Source organism: Pinus tabuliformis, chromosome 9, assembly GCF_031772625.1.
Source record: "Pinus tabuliformis cultivar Carrire ecotype Pingquan chromosome 9, CPIR1, whole genome shotgun sequence".
In the NCBI taxonomy this organism is placed as follows: Eukaryota; Viridiplantae; Streptophyta; class Pinopsida; order Pinales; family Pinaceae; genus Pinus; species Pinus tabuliformis.
In genome coordinates this window covers 1,506,026,323-1,506,044,676 of record NC_142307.1, presented here as the reverse complement: position 1 = coordinate 1,506,044,676, position 18,354 = coordinate 1,506,026,323, and positions in this window count along the sequence as shown.

Below are 18,354 nucleotides of genomic sequence, written 5' to 3'. Positions count from 1 at the left end.
AAACTTGTAACTGGTGAGGTAAAGAATGGAGCCAGACTGTATACATTTTCTGAATTTATTGAATCTGAATCCTCCTTATTGCTTACACATGCTGATGATAGTAGTAGGCTTTGGCACGAGAGGTTTGGTCACTTGAATTACAGGTATATGCAGCAGCTAAGCAAGAATGAGATGGTGGAAGGCTTGCCAAATATCAGTTTCTCCAAAGGAGTTTATTAAGGGTGTGTTCTTGGCAAACATCCTAGAGAAAAGTTTGACACCGGCAAGACTCACAGAGCATCCTCTCCTCTAGATCTGATCCATAGTGATCTCATGGGGCCTTTTCCTCATCCTTCCATCAACAAAGCAAGGTATGTCCTTATATTTATTGATGATTTCTCACGGTATACTTGGGTGTATCTTCTCAGGAACAAATCTGAAGTTTTTGAGCACTTTGAAGATTTCAAAGCACTAGTTGAGACACAGTCAGAGAGAATGATCAAAGCCCTCCGTACAGAAAATGGGGGGGAATATGTTAACACAGCACTTTGGAACCTTTGCCTTCAGTCCGGCATACAGTTGTAGTACAAAGTTCCATACACTTCGCAGCAGAACGAAGTTGCTGAGAGAAAGAACCGATCTCTCAAAGAGCTGGCTTCCTGCATGTTGCATGCCAAGTCACTGCCTCATAAGCTCTGGGTTGAAGCACTTAATTGTGCTAACTACGTCCAGAACAGATCTCCTCATAGGTCTATCAAAGATCAAACCTCCTTTGAGGCTTGGAGCGGCACTAAACCAGAGGTCACTCACCTCCGTGTTTTCGGCTCTCGAGCATGGGCCCGGATCCCCTCTGAAAAGAGGAAAGCTCTTGATCCACAGAGCATTGAGTGCATATTTGTTGGATACCCTGATGGTGTGAAGGGATATCGACTCCTGATTCCCTCTACGGACAAGCTCATCATTGAGCGAAGTGTCAAATTTGAGGAAAGTCTCTTGCATGCACCTCAAGCGCCGCATGCAGACACTTTTTATCTACCTCAGCTCCGAGATGATGACCCAGTGCACTCAGATGCAGATACATATCACGCAGATGCCGAGGAAGAGCATGCAGATGCAAAGACAGAGTCCTCAGATACAAATCTAGTGCATGCAAATGATGATCCACATCCAAGCGCAAATCAGGCTTCCAACAGTGAATCATATTCCCCTGTCATAAATCAGAGAACAAGGAGCTTACGTGAGATATATGCACAAGACCAACCAGCTGCTAGAAATGGTCTTGTGGGGGATAATTCTGATCTGTAGAGGACTAGCTCAGAGTTTATTGAGCCTCCTCTTGTCCTCACTGCCACTGAACCATTGCCCTCCTGGCATTGTAATTTGGTTGAGTCTTCTGATCCACAGTCTTATGCTAAGGCTGCTGGGCATCCATCTTGGGAGTTCGCCATGGAGGAGGAGTATAACTCCCTCCTCGAGAACTAGACTTTGGATCTGGTCCCCCTTCCTTCAGGAAGGAAACTTGTCCGATGCGAATGGGTCTACAGGACAAAGAGTGTTGTAGATGGGCAAATCACTAGACGGAATGCAAGGCTAGTAGGCAAAGGCTTCCAACAAGTGCATGGCATTGATTATGACGAGACCTTTGCTCCAGTAGCAAATATGGATTCCATATGCCTTACACTTGCCATTGCGGCTACCCAACGGTGGGAAGTACATCAGATGGATGTGAAGAATGCCTTTCTTCACAGAGACCTATCTGAGGAGATCTACATGGGGCAGCCACATGGTTTCATTCAGGATTCATCTTTGGTCTGCAAACTGAAGAAATCTCTCTATGGCCTTAAGCAGGCCCCGAGAGCTTGGTACGCGAAGATGGATTCTTTTCTCTTATCACAAAACTTTGAACGATGTAAGTCTGATCTGAATGTTTACATGCTTAGGGCACATGATTCTCTTTTTATTTTAGTATTGTATGTAGATGATCTCCTAATCACTGGCAGCTCAGCTTCAGCGATTGCTACAGTCAAGAGGGCCTTGCATGATAGGTTCTTGATGACAGACATGGGTCCATTACACTTCTTTCTTGGTATTGAGATAGCCCAGAATGCCACAGGCATCAAACTCTCTCAGGCTAAGTATGCACGGGATGTCCTCAAGAGATTTCGCATGACTGACTGCAAGCCGGCACCGACTCCTTTTCTGTCTGGGGTCTGCCTGGAGGATGGAGGTGACACTCCATTAGTTGATATCACTCTCTACTGCTACCGACAGCTGGTGGGGAGCTTATTGTACCTCACCCACTCCAGACCAGATCTCTCATATGCAGTAGGGGCAGTTTCCAGATACATGCGGGAGCCGCATGAGCTACACTGGAATGCTGCCAAGCGCATACTCCGATATGTGCAGGGCACCATCACCTTCGGGATTCACTATGCAGCAGGCATTGCATTGAATCTCCTTGGATTCACAAATTCTTATTGGGCGGGAGACAACATTGATCGCAAGTCCACCTCCGGAGATTCACTCAGTCTAGGATCTGGCCCTATCTATTAGTCGAGCAAGAAGCAGGCTACTATTGCTCTCTCTTCAGCTGAGGCTGAGTACCGAGGAGTAGTCAACATCACTATTCAGGCTCTGTGGCTACATCACTTCCTCACTGAGTTGGTCGTCCAGTTCCGCCAGCCCATTTTCATCTGGTGTGACAGCCAGAGCACTCTCAAATTTTGCAGGGATCCAATACAGCGGCAGCAGACGAAGCACATAGAGATCCATATGCACTATATCAGAGACTTATTACATGATCGGGTCATTGATTTGCAGTTCTGTCCTTCAGCAGAGCAGACTGCAGACATCTTCACCAAGACATTCATTGAGCAGAAGTTTCACTCTTTGCGTGATCGTCTTGGAGTGAAGGACACGATTGCTTAGCAATTGTATTTTTCTTCCTCTTTTCTTTTGATTACATTGTATTTTGAGGGGGAGGTTTTCCCACGAGGTTCTCCCTCTTTCCTCAATTTTAGTACAAGTTGCACTGTATTTTGGGTGACCTTTGGCCTTAGTTTCCAGGGCCCATTTTCTATCTTTCCCCATAGTGGTGTTCACGGGGGGTGTTGGAACTACTACACACCTACATGCAGACTCTTAGTTAGAGCATGGAACTGCATGCAAGATTCCTTTTGCATCTTGGAACTACTACACACCTACATGCGGACTCTTAGTTAGAGCAGGGGATTGCATGCAAGATTCCTTTTGAGTGATTTACTCCTTGATTTGCTCCTTCTTTAACTCTGCAACTTGTTGTAGGTGTTGAGTCTTCGCATTGATCACCACTATAGTGCATTAGCTTGGGATCTTCACCCAGTGATGCTATATCATGAGCATTGTAACATATTTTCGAATGCATCATTCTTTTCGTCTTTCGATTTTCTTTTAGTGTTTTTGCTCTACAAAGCTGTGTGTTAAACCTTTACTAGCTAGATTCATCTGTGCAGGTTTTCTAACACATTTACAATGTCAAGGTTATTAGAACATTAGCAATGCCGGAAATAGTATAAGTAATATTAATGATGGTTGGAAGTTTTTGGAGTGCTTGGAAATGATAATATGTTAGTTGATTAAGATATGAAGAAATTCTTGTTGAAAATTTAGTTTGTTATTTTGATGAGTTGGAGGCTACTTTTGAAAAATACATTGGGCATAAATTACGTCTTAAGAAGTAAAATTAAATTGGGCATCTAAAATGAATAGCATAATGGTTTCTATTGAAACAGGAAAAAATAATGATCAAGCTAGAGAATAGGGCAAGGAAATTACTTTCTATGAGCACGAATTTCAACAAGCAAATATAGAATAGGACAATGCAATCTAAGAACACAGTAAAAGTTCATGATTCAGGTCTATTTTTTTTTTTTTTTAATTAAGATTTACTCTGCATCTGATTTGTTCTAAAATATTAATTTCTTTTAAATGTACAGGCTCACTTGGCTCCAAATAGCCAGTTTGATTTCAGAAATATATCAAGAGATCTTTGGATGATGACTTGAACAACGTGGATGGAATCCGATTGGTAACATTTTCTATGTGCACAACAACTTTGATCGACGACACTTCGCTTGGAAGGTATGCCATGCTTCAATTAGCTGGACATCTTGTTAACGCAACACAATGCACTGCTAGAAAATGTGTTCAATCCTACCTTCATTTACACAATCGAAGCAACAAATAATTAAAACTGGCATTTTCATATATTTAAAACTAAGGAAGAAATTCTGGCTAAATAAGTTCTGCGACAGAAACTCAGATCGAATCAGAATGTTCACAATCTGGAGCTTTAGCTGGCAGCGACCCAAATAAAGACAACAACAAAGTTCAGAGTTCGAAGCATAATCATATTTTTCCATCAGTGAGGAGATTAGTCTCAACGGAAGAAGGTAGACAAGGAATATCACTAGTGTTTATCTCAAACTAAGCAATAGCGAATCATTTTTATTTATGTCTATGACTGTAGTGGAACTATGTGCCTTGCTCCCTCTGCTTGCTCGGAAGCCAATTGTGATTGCAGCTCTGAAACTTTATTCTGGAGATCATTGATTACTCTTGCGCAGCCAAAGACAGGATCGCGAGCTCCCTCACTCGCCTCGTACACCATGCTTCTTACACCATCATTTCTCTTGTCGGCCGGAAGATCCTGTAACACCGTGAAAACTTACTAAGTATAAATTTAAAAACTTAATAAATATAAATTTAATTATAAAGAGATAGAAATTAATATTTACAATAAATAATTTTTTCTAAATTATATAGCTGTGTGTTTTTTTTAATGCATATCATATTAAAAAAGTTAAATTATATACCTGTGTGTTTTTTAATTCCCCTCACATTAAAAAATTAAATTAAAAAGGTTAGAAATTATGTTAAACAAAAATGTCACATATATAAAAATATGTATTATCAAAAAAATAAAAATAAAAAATAAAAATAAGAATAAGAGTAAAATTCAAATAAATATAAATAACATTATTATGAATTAGTATAGGGGAATCAAATTTTTACATGCGTAAACCTTTTTTAAAGTTTTGCATTAAAAAAGAAGTTTGTGTAATGAGAGATTTGATCCCTCTAAGTGCTTTATAAATAGAGAGTGAACATGGATCTATGTTGGTCTCTCAATAGCTAATGATCATCCAAGCTCTTATGTGATGATACATCCTATATTGCCAATATGAAAACATATCATAGCAATTAACTTTTATAAGTTTATTTTAAATCATTATTAATTATAAAAGTTATTAATGTATGAGTTAAATATATATAAATTTAAGAAACATGTAACAAAGAACATGTAACGAAAAAACTATAGCAAAGGTATAATAAGAAATAAGAGATATTTGTCTTTCTTTTCAATTAAATTGTAAGTAAAAGGCTTATAACTACCTTTGTGATAAATCTCAACATTTTATCTTAATTATTACAAAAAAATATTGTGTTTTATATATATTACATGGAGTCTTAATCCTTACCATCCCCTTATTTATTTTTTTATAGCTTAATTATTATTGTAAAAGCATATTCTAAAGTTGACATGCTATCCAATCAAAAAAATGCATTTTTTTATAGATTAATTATTATTCTAAAAACATATTCTAAAATAAACATGCTATCCAATCAGAAAATGCAATATCCATTTGTAACATATATTATGTTATTTTCGTTAAAAACATATAAAGCTTATAATTATTTTCTTTATAAATAATGATAATGATAATAATAGTTTATCATAACTTATAATTATTTTATTTATAATTAATCATAATTATAATAATAATTCATTATAAAATTATAAATTAGTTAATTGTTATATTTTTTTAAATATTAACTAAATAAGATGCATCACAAAATAAGTTTATCAACGTTTATTTTCTTTTACTAACCACTTAACTGATATAATAAGAGAAAATATTAAATATAATAATCACATAGGTAAAATAGATAAAAGATAAAGGATTGTGATTCCTAAAAAGAAAGTATTGCAATGTGAGGAACAATATTGTACCAAAGAATAATGATGTACAGTTTAGAGCGGTGGATGCCTTTAAAAAGATCTTGGAAAGAAAATTATTAAAGAACTTAATTGGAATAAGATTTATGTGATGATTACAATAGTTTAATGGAAAAAATAAAATTAAGAAAATTATATAAATAATTAATTTTCAAATATTTTTTGGGAAATTAAAAAAATTATAAAAAAAATTGAAAAATGAATGTGAGAAAATGAGATTTTATCTATGGTACACATCATTATTTCAGTGTAGTCTATATTTTATAAATTGGGGATAAAATGAGCATGATGGGACACTGCGATATATTAACAAGCGAGTAAAAGTAGTAAGTTACATTGTTCCTCCATTTTAATAATAAAATAAAAAATAGGGCTACTAAAGAATGCTTTAAAACATCACCATCATTTAAGGACATTTAAGAAGATTTTATGTTAGTGAAAAAGTGAATGCACAAATTCATAATTGTTTATATATTTTATAATCTTTAAAATAAAATAAAAAATAATTAAAATTAAGATGTTAAATTTAAAAGAGAAGTTTAATTATATGTTTATATGTTTAATTGGATTAAAAGTTTAATAAAAGCTTATGTATAATTTTTTAAAGAAAATTTGTACGTGGACATTGTGCTTAATATGGAGTTGATAAGTGATATTAAAAAAAAAAACTATATTTATTATAAATAGAATATTTTAATTACCATTTTGAGAAAATGTTTGTCATTTTTAATAGGCTTATTAAAAAGAATTATGATAACACAAACACTTGATTTTTGATAAAAATAAAGTTAGTATTTTTAAAAGAATTTAAATAATGAATAAACTATCCCATGTCAAATTTGAAATCCCATTAGAAGTCCAAGAAACTTTTGAATACGAATCTCATAGTCATAAATAAAATGGTTTTATATGTGTATTATTTGAATAATATGAATTGTAATCTTATATTTATTTTTATGTACACTATACAAATAGTATCAAAGTGATGGACTTACGCTTCTACACATGGGTGCTCTCTAGAGCATATCAGACATGTACCCTTTCATGTCTAGCATTCCATAATTTTTTTCTCTATCTACACCTATTCCCTCAAGATGTGTACGTTCCATTTGTAAGAGGTTTCCCCCCATGTGGTTTTTCTTCTGTATCTTCGCACTTGGGGATTTTAATATTTCTTTTCTCAAACAATGTACTGCTTGTCCAATGGAGTATTTCAATTCACTAGGTGAGATAACAATAGATTGTTCTAAGAAGCATCACAACACATACTTCTCCCTCCTCCCTAATTTGTGCTTACATTTCATGAAAAATCATCTATCTCTTTATTTCCATCAGCTATGACATTTAGAGAATGAGCATGCTCAGTTGTTGTGATAGATCCTATAAGGGTTGAAGGGACTTTTTGTTTGTAGATTACTGAAGTATGGACATCCTTACCAATTTATAAGCAAGAAAGTATGGATCAAATGATGCTTCGTACATGTAGATGTATGCCCAAACAAATTTAGCTTCATTAATTATCCACTTAATGATTATGTGTCCTAGCACCTGCATTTGTTGGATAATTAAGTATACCACTAATCTCACTAGATATCGATAAGAATTTCTAAATATCCTTTTATTTGGCTCCCTCCCAATACATATTTTGAATAAAAATAAGCCCTATTTTTAATACATATCCTCTATTTTTAACAAATACCACTTTTCATACTCTGAAATATCTATCATTCCTCCTTACCATACACCGCCACCCAAACACTCAAATATATTAACTTTATTTTTCAGAATTCAAAGACCCCATTATGAAGGGAAGTTGTATGGTATTGCTCAGCGATGTGAATGTTGTATGTTTAGCTTATGCCTGATATGTATTTACTTACTGTACACCTATATATTGAAATCTAGTTAATTTCCCAAAGGGTTGCAATGGTAATTCAAGTTGTATTTCATAGTTTATTGAGTTTCAAAGTTAGTTGCATTATTATTTAGTTTCTACAAACATATTAAAAATTGCATTTTTCTTTTACTTTCTACCAACATATTAAAAATTGGAGTGATGAGGATATTTTAAGTAAGAAAAGGAATATTCATTTTATATTTTATGTAAATGTGTTAATTTGAAATTTCACAGTAAACCAAGATGCCTCGAAATATAGACATGTAACCATGATTTCAGTTCCTTATGTGACTGTAGATCCATTTACCTTAGTCTTGTAACAAAGCTTGATATTTAGTGAATTTTTTTAACTAAAATGTTTGTGGAAGTATGAATTGTTTGTTGCATAATCTATATTTTTAACACCTTTTACCTTGATATGGGTTATTTTTGAGCGGATTTCATAGCATCAAAAAGATAGGTTAACTATAGTAGGGATGATATGTAGATTTGAAGCTTTCCAATACACTAGATATTTGTAGAGTCAAATTCTTTGTTTAGGAATTGCTTTGACAATGAAGGAACAATTGAGGTTCTATAATTGTAGATCTATCTCTCAAAAGTTTTATGTTTACGAAGTCTCTATTTAGTGATCATGTGTCATAACACATTTATTTGTTGGATATTGAATAATAGCGCTAGTCTCGCTAGATATTGATATGAATCTCGCAAAATTATTTCTTATGGCACCCTCCCAATACATATTTCCAATAAAAAAAACCCGTATTTTCAACTAGGGAATATGATTGTTCTCCTGTTTTTATAGATCATTCAAAAGTTCTAGGGAATTTTCGCTTTAATACAGTGGAGGTATGGCTATGCTTGGATGAATAATTAAGGTTTTATACATGTATATATATGTCCCAATAATTATAGTTTCATGAAGTCTCCACTTAATCATCATGTGTCATAGCACTAATCTTAATAGATATTGATAAGAATCTCAAATATTTTTGTTTATCCCACTCCAAATAAATATTTCCAATAAAAATAATCCCTAATTTTAATAAATATCCTAATTTTAATAAATATCAATTTTCTTTAAGTAATACCCCTTTTTATACCACGAAATTCCTATAATCTATCCCTACTCCACATCCCCACCCATGTTCCTACAATATATTGAATTTATTTTTTACAATTTAGAAACTGTTTTTATTAATAAATATGGTACGATATTGCTCAATAAAGTGAAGTACCTATGTTTATCTAAATTCCAAATTAATCCATCGCTTTTATCTCAATTTTCTACAAACATATAAAAAATATTGACTGATGAATATTAAGTGTAAAGAATATCAAATGATGGGGTTATTTAATGAAAAAGAAGAAAGGGGATTACTCATTTTAAAGTTTGTGTAAATGTGGATTGAATTCAATAAAAAATATTGACTGATGAATATTAAGTGTAAAGAATATCAAATGATGGGGTTATTTAATTAAAAAGAAGAACGGGGATTAATCAATTTAAAGTTTGTGTAAATGTGGGTTGATTTGAATCTCCCCTCTTTTTCATGTCTAATAAGCCAAGATGCCTCTAAATATCGACATGTAATGATGATTTTAGTTCCATGTGTGGCTCTAAAGTGAATTTGTTTAACTAAAATGTTCGCAGAGGTTGTCATGGTATTCCATGATCTATCTTTTTTGACACACGAAAACCAGATATGGCTCAGTTTTTGAGGTGGGCTTCATTTTACCAAAAAAAATAGGGTAGCTAATGTAAGGATCACACGTAAATTTGGAGCTTTTCAGCTATATGTTAAACTGGATATTTTTAAAGTCAATTTCGTTGTTTAGAAATCGCTTTGACAATGAGATTATATTGAATTTAAAATCAGTTATGAGAGAATATTTCGATCATGTCTCTTCGTAAATTGGAGATATTGAGTTCCCGTTGAGAAGTCTTTGTTGTTTATTAAATGTAAGTTCGTTAGATTTTCAATCCGTAACACCGTTAACTTTTATATATTTTTCTTCTACGTTTTTGTATATGTTCATGAATGGAATGGGTGCATTTTTGGTAGACATGTTTATATAGTTGGCCGTTGGCCACATGAAGTATCATATTTTTTTGGCCTTTATCTTCATAAGTATTCGGTAAAGAATTCAATTTTATCACTTTCCACTTAATATGGGGAAGTAATTTAAGTGATTGATACAGCTAGAATTTCTAGTTTTGAAATTCTATCATAAAAAAAAATTAGAGCTACAATAAAAGTCTACATCATGAGTTATTTAAATCAAATAGTTGTATTTAAAGTGAGAGTCATGAGTGTGATTTGGTTTATGGTCTTCTTCAAACAACCATTTGGTAGAAAAATCATAACTTTTGCTATAGGTTAGTTTACAATCATCTTCAAGTCAACATTTGTGAGCACATCTATTTAGCAGAAGACATCAACTTTGATATAAATGATGAAATCATCCAACAACCATTGAGCCTTAGAGCGAAGTTCCATTATTTGTTGTCACCTTGAAACCACCATAAATTTGTCTGATAACTTATAAAGTACATTGCCATAACAATGCACATGGAACGAAGAAAAAAATTCTAATGTCGATACAAGGGTGTAATTTAATGTAAAAGTATATTTTGGAATAGAGATCCAATGAAATCAGTTAAAAAATAAAGACATGAAAAGAAGTTTTTCAGATAAGTAACTAGCACAACCACATTAATGAATGTGGTTGATATATGCTCATAGGCATCAATGATATACTTTTAATAATAATAATAATAATAATAATATAATAATAATAATAATAATAATCCAATAATTATTGTAACAATTTTAATGACAAATTATAATAATACAACCATAATATTAATATTATAAATAGGTTTATTGATATTATTAAGCAAAACGATTATTAATATTATAAACCAAAGGCATTATAAACCTCGAGGAATAATATTAAGCCGAAAAGATTAAAATAAAACTAAGGTATTTATATTAAACCATCAGATTATTATTATAAATTATATGAATAATATTATACCCTAGGAATATGAACCTTTAGATTAATAAACCCAAGAGATTGATATTATAAAGCCAAGGGATTAATAGTAAAAGCCTGGGACATTATAAGAATAATATTAAACCCAAGATATTAATATTATAAAATAGAGGGATATAAATCCGTAATACATTATAATATGATCGACCATGGTTGACCATGGTTCATGATGGTTCACTGTGATTGACCATGGTTGAGCATCAATCACCATCATTGATTTTCATATTGAGACAATATTTGTCACAATATCACGTTGAACCATGATTGACCATAATTGACCATGGTTTACCATGATTGACCATGGCTAACCATGGTTGATTTTCATACTAATATAATCTTTGTCACAAACTTAAGGGATTTATACTATAAACCCAAGGGACATAAACCCTAAGATAAATATTATAAACCCTAAAATTAACATTAAACCCTAATTATTGACCATGATTGACCATAGTTTATTTTCATATTGAGCCAATATTTGTCACAACGTGACGTTGGACCATGGTTGATGATGATTGGCCATAGATGGCCATGGTAGACCATGATTGATTTTCATATTGAGACAATCTTTGTCACTATGTGGCATTGGGTCATGGTTGACTATAATTGATTTTCATATTGAGATAGTATTTGTCACAAAACCAAGAAATTAATATTATTAAACAAAGGGATGTAAACCTTAAGATAAATATTAAAAAACCTACAATAAATATTAAACCCTAACATTAATATTATAAACTTTAGGATTAATGTTATGAATTGAAGGGATTAATAAACCCAAGGGATTGATATAGTAAACCCAAGGAATTAATATTAAAAAACAAAGGGATTAAACCCTAAGAATAATCTTATAAACTCAAAGTACTAATAAACCTATGGAACTAATAAACTCTAGGATTAATATTATAAAACTTATGAATAATATTATACCCTAGGATCATGAGCCTTTAGATTAATAAACCCTAAGAATAATACTATAAACTATATGAATAATAATATATAACTTAAGAATATAAATCCTTCGATTCAATGTATAAATTGACATAGAGATCCAACGAAATAAATTAAAAAATAAGAATTTGAAAGGAATCTTTTGTGATAACTAATTAACTTTGAAATATGTATGATAAAATAGAAAGACAGTAGAAAGTGTAATAATGCAAAACGGAGTTCTTGATGAAATGAACTAAAAAAAAATATTGAAAAAAAAAATCCTTCTAGGATAAGTAATTAAGTTTTAAAGACTTCCTATAAAATAAATAGACAATATAGAAATTCACATAAGAATGTTGATGAAAACATTTGATTATATCCGTATTTACTTTTAATTGGTTTATATTTATTATTTATATAAATAAAAATAATGAATCCGAAAAAAATTTTGGATAGAAGATTTGTTAAAGAATGACAAAAATAATGTTAATAATGTAATTATTTTAGTAAATATGATTTTACTGGTGAGGCAGTTGTGTAACCATAAGGAGTTATGTAACAAAGTATTTGTATTAAAATTATGATTTCCTCAGAGGCTTGATGTAACTTTGGAGAATCATTTTTTCACCTGGAGCAATAAAAATTCCAATCCCTTGCCCCGTTGAGGTTTCCATTACCTACTGTTAGGGTTTTACAATGTAAATTCACGTGTTTGTTTTTGTGATACATTTTCCATTTTTTGTGAATTTCTTTCATATTTAAATGTTAATGGGCTCAAAAATATGAACAAGTGGTATCAGAGCGAGTGTGAGGACCATGGTCTGTTAGCAAAAGAAATTTGAAGCAAGTTTCAAAACAAGCCATTATTCAAAGAAAACCAACCTTGGTGCAAATGGGATAGTTACATTCTTGGAGGCCACATTCTTCGAGTAAGAGAAAGTAGCAGAAAACACATAAAAGAAAGTGCAGAGCTAAACCCTATTGATATAATAATAGTTGACGTTGGAAGAAGTCAAACAAGTCGTTGGAAGTTGAGAAGAGAAGTGTTGTAGGGAGCCAGCCCTGTCTTGAGGCTGGTAAATGAAACGATTGTTGATGACTGAAACTATTCCTAGAGTAGTCGAGGAATGTAATCGTTTAATCTTGAAGTGCATAAGAGGACCAGACAACCAACTCAGGGGTAGATTCTTTGCACTGTTGTTTGTTTTGAGGGTTGGTTTAAAGTTGTGTATGAGATCCACATAACTGCCTTTTATTTTTTATTGCATTGTCACTGAGTATAAAAGTAAGCCCCATAAAAGGAGTAAGGCAAGCTTGAAAAGAGACTGCTGACTGGAAGGTGCCATCTACTTTGTCCTATAATTTTTTTTTTGGCAGTAGAAAAAATTATTTGTTGATGAATTCATATATCAAAGTAAATAAAATTTTGAAGAGTTAAACATTATTGTTGGGCTTTTTTACAAAGAACAATAAAGTTTTGAAAAATTATCTCAATTTTTTTTTTTTTGTTTCTTCAAAGAAAATTGGAGTAGGGGTTTGAAGTTTTTTTCTAGTTGAATATGTTATTAAAAAGAGAAAACCTAGTGAAAGAAACCAAAAATAAAGAAATTCATAAAAAATCCTAGTTGAAGGAAAAATTAAAAAGGGAAAACCCTAGTTGGAAGTGGAGAAGTTCACCGGTAAGAACAATTTTGCATTATGTAAACTGAAGGTATGGGATTTTCTGGTGTAACAAGGGTTTCAAAAAGCATTAGATGGGGCTAGAAATAAAGATATTGGCATGACAAACTTGGATTGGAAAGACATGGATGCTCGAGCTCTCATTACCATCAAGTTGTGCCTAGCGGATGAAGCTCTCTTGAACATTATTGAAGAAACCTCAGTAGAAGGTTTGTGGCGAAAATTGGAAACATTGAAAATGACTGAGTATTTAACCAACATAATCTATTTGAAGAGTCAATTTTATAGTATTCAGATGAAAGAGGGTACTAAACTTGTAGAACACTTAAAATGTATTTAATACACTTATTTGCGAGTTTTCAGATATGAATGTGAAATTTGAAGAAGAAGATAAAGTTATCACTTCCTTATGTTCCTTTCCCAAGTCTTAGGATCACTTTGTGACTTCTATTAGTTTGAGCACAATTGAATCTTTAGAACCCGATTCTCTTGTGGGAGCTCTATTATCTGAAGAAGTACAGAGGAAATCTAGCATTGAAACTTCCATGCGACAACCCATGGTAGCTAGAGGTCAGTGCAAGGAAAGAGGGGAGAAAGAAAGAAGTTCTTCCAGATCAAAATGAAAAGCCAATAAGTGTAAAGTCAAATGTTGGTATTTCAACAAAAATGGGCATATTGAAAAAGATTGTTAGAAATGAAAGGAATCCATTGAAAACCCAAATAAGGAATAAAATCAAGTTGACTTAGGTATGATTGATGAAGTTTTATCTACTGAATTAGGTATGGTAGATGAAGTTATGTATGTTTGCAATGTTTGTCAGCATTATGAAAATTGTTTGTTAGATTCTGGTGCTTCTCATTACATGAGTCCACACGGAAGTTGGTTTACTTCATATCAAGCTATGAATGGTAGTTTTATGTTTATGAGTAATAATTTATCTTATCAAATGATTGGGATGAAAAATGCAAGAATTAAAATGTATGATGATACAACTAGAACATTGACTAATGTTAGAAATCTGCCTGAGTTGAGAAAGAATTTGATTTCTTTTAGAGTATTGGAATCGAAAGGTTACAAATTTACAAGTCATAATGGAGTGCTAAAAGTTTCAAATGGAGCTCTAGTTGCTATGAAAGCAAAGAAGATCGAAAACCATTACAGAATCAAATGAAGTACTCAGGTCAGTCAGGCAGTGATTATATCTGAGAAGGAAAGGTAAGATATTCTCCCATGGCATCAGCGGCTTGAACACATGAGTGAAAAGGTGCTTCAGGTACTAATGAATCATAAAATACTTCCTCACTTGAAATCATTGAGATTGGATTTTTGTAAACATTGTGTATATGGAAAACAATGTAAAAGAAAATTAAAACCAAAAGTCTTAACAGTAAATAATTTTTCGACTATATTCATTCTGATATTTGGGGACCATTTAGTACAATATCTTATGGAGGTGCATATTACTGTGAAACATTTACTCATGATTACTCCAGGAAAGTATGAGTATATATATTAAAAAGAAAAAAAACATGTATTTAATGTCTTTAAATAGTTAAATCTATGGTTGGAGAGAATATAGACAAATTAATTAAATGTTTAAGAACTGACAATGGTTGTGAATTTACTTCCTTAGAATTTGAACAATATTGCAAGGATGAAGGGATTCTTAGACATTAAAAAATTTTCTATACTCCTCAACAAAATGGCATTGTTGGACATATGAATTAGACTCTTATGGACAGAGGCATAAGCATGATCAAGAGTGTTAACTTGCAAAAGGAGTTGTGGGAAGAAGTAATATCTATTGCTTGTTATTTGGTAAAAAAATCACTTTCCATTGACATTAACTGTAAAATTCCTGAAGAAGTTTGTTTTGGCCAGTCTTGTGATTATTCATATTTAACAATTTTTGGTTGTGATGCCTACACTCTTATTCCAAATAATCATTTTTCTAAGTTAAAACCAAAAGAAAAATGTTATGTCTTTTTCGGGTATTACTATGCGGTGAAATGATAATGGTTGTGGGATCCTTCTTCACGTAACATAGTCATTAGTAGAGTTGTAACAATTGATGAATATTCTCTTATAAAATCCAATGTTGGAAAAGTTGAATACGAACAAGTGTCGCCAAATCAGTAAATTTAGTTGGAGACTCAACCTTCTTTCAATTTTTTTTTTTTTTTGAGGAAAAACCTGTGAACAGATTTGAAACCAACGTTTCGGACTAGCTTAGTGAGTCCATCATCATGGCAATGAGATTTGTTTTTGAGAAGAGAGAGCGTGAAAATTACGGAGCTTATTAATAGTTATTTGAGAAATATTGTTGTTGTCTTCATTATTAGTCGGCTTATGAATGGTATTTTAATTAATACTTATTTAATTTATTTATTTAGATAGCTATTTATTATATTTATTAATATTTAGTTATTTAGTTATAATTTTATTATATTATTCTTTATTTATATATATAATTTATTATTTAAATTTCGAATAAAATAACTCTATTATCTATTTATTATTATTTTTATTATTATTATTATCATTATTATTTATTTATTTTTATTTATTTATTATAAATAAAAAATAATTTAATAAATACCTATTTATTTAGATAGGTATTTATTTTATTTATTATATGTTATTATTGTTAATTTATTATATTATTGTTTATTTATATAAATATATAATTTATTATTTATATTTTTAATAAAATAAATCTATTACTTCTATATTATCATTTTCAATAAGTACATATTTGTTTAGATAGGTATTCATTATATTTATTATATATTATTATTATTTATATATTTTGTTATAATTTTATTTTATTATTGTTTATATATATATATATATATATATATATATATATATATATATATAGATATAGTTTGTTATTTAAATTCCAAATAAACTAAATCTATTATTTGTTTATTATTATTTATTTATTATTATCATTGTTATTATTTATTAATTTATTAAATATTTTTATTTATTTATTATAAATCAATAAAAATAAATTAATAAATACCTATTTAATTACATAGGTTTTTATTATATATTATTATTGTTTATTTATTTGGTTATAATTTTATTATATTGTTGTTTATTTATATATATTTAGTTGGTTATAATTTTATTGTATTATTGTTTATTTATTTTTATTTATTTATTATAAATAAATAAAAATAATTTAATTAATACCTATTTATTTAGATAGGTATTTATTATATATTATTATTGCTTATTTATTTGGTTATAATTTTATAATATAATTGTTTATATATATATATATATATATATATATATATATATATATATATATAATTTAAGATTTAAGTCTTCCGCTTTGGTTGAGCATGCAGAGAAAGCCAAGCATCATGCTTGTATCGAAGAAGCCAGTGTTATTGCTAAGGTTCCGCATTTCCATCATCGAAAATTCAGGGAAGCTCTGGAGATTGAAAAGAGACCTAGCAATCTCAATAGAGACGAGGGTTGGAAAATCAGTAGATGGTGGGTCCCTGCCCTCTCCTCCTAGTCATTTTTCCATCCTCTTTGGTTTTTATTGTTTTTTTCACGTATTTATTTATGTCATTGTCATCTTTCTAATTGCCTTTCCTATATGTTTTTTATTATTTAAGGGCCTCAGGGTAACTTATTTCCTTATGTTGTTACTATTTAACTCGCAATTTAGCTGTATTCATGACTCTATTCATCTATTTTTCCCTTTTATTCTTATTTAGTTATTTTATTTATTATTATTAATTTATTTTATTTATTTTGTTATTTTTTGATTTTTATTATTTTTATTTATTTATTTTATTCGTTTATTTATCTCTTATTATTATTATTATTATTGTTATTCTTTCAGTTATGTTTTAGTCCCTTTTAATTATTCAATTCTATTTATTCATTATTATTTTATTTCATTTTTATTTTTACTAATATTTCGTGTTTTGTTATTATTTTACTTTTATTTAGTTAGTTATTTTATTATTATTATTATTATTAGCTTTTATTAATTAATTAATTTAATTAATTTATTATCACTTGATTTATTATTTTATTTTATTTTTACTATTGTTTTGCGTTTTATTTTATTTATTTATTACTTTTATTCACGTTTAACTCTTAGTCATATCTAGTGGTTTATTTTTATTTGATTTCTCTTTTATTTTATTTATTTTTATTTTTGTGTTTTTGTATTTGTTTTATTTTTACTATTTTATTTCGGGTTTTTATATCTATTTATTTATTTAATTTGTTATTTTGTTAGTTCATTCTTTCTTAGAAGCGGTCCTTTGCAACTAATTTTCTTTCATTAGTAATTTGACCTTTAATTTTTTATTATTTATTGATTATCTTTTATTTTGATCCTGGTCCTTTGGTCAATATTAGCGGTTGGGTCAAACTAGCCGTTGGAGGCTCTACTCGGTCTATATAGCATGCTAAGCTAGATCTGTTTTCTTCATCTTGTCCTGACGATGAATCACACTGGTTGGTTCGAAACGCGTCGACAAATGACTTTCTATGTGATTTACGCCGAAATATTTCTCTAACTTATTATTTATATATTTTTAATAAAATAAATCTATTATTTATATATTATTATTTATAATGAGTATCTATTTGTTTAGATAGGTATTTATTATATTTATTATATATTATTATTATTTATATATTTCGTTATAATTTTATTATATTATTGTTTATATATATATATATATATATATATATTATTTAAATTAC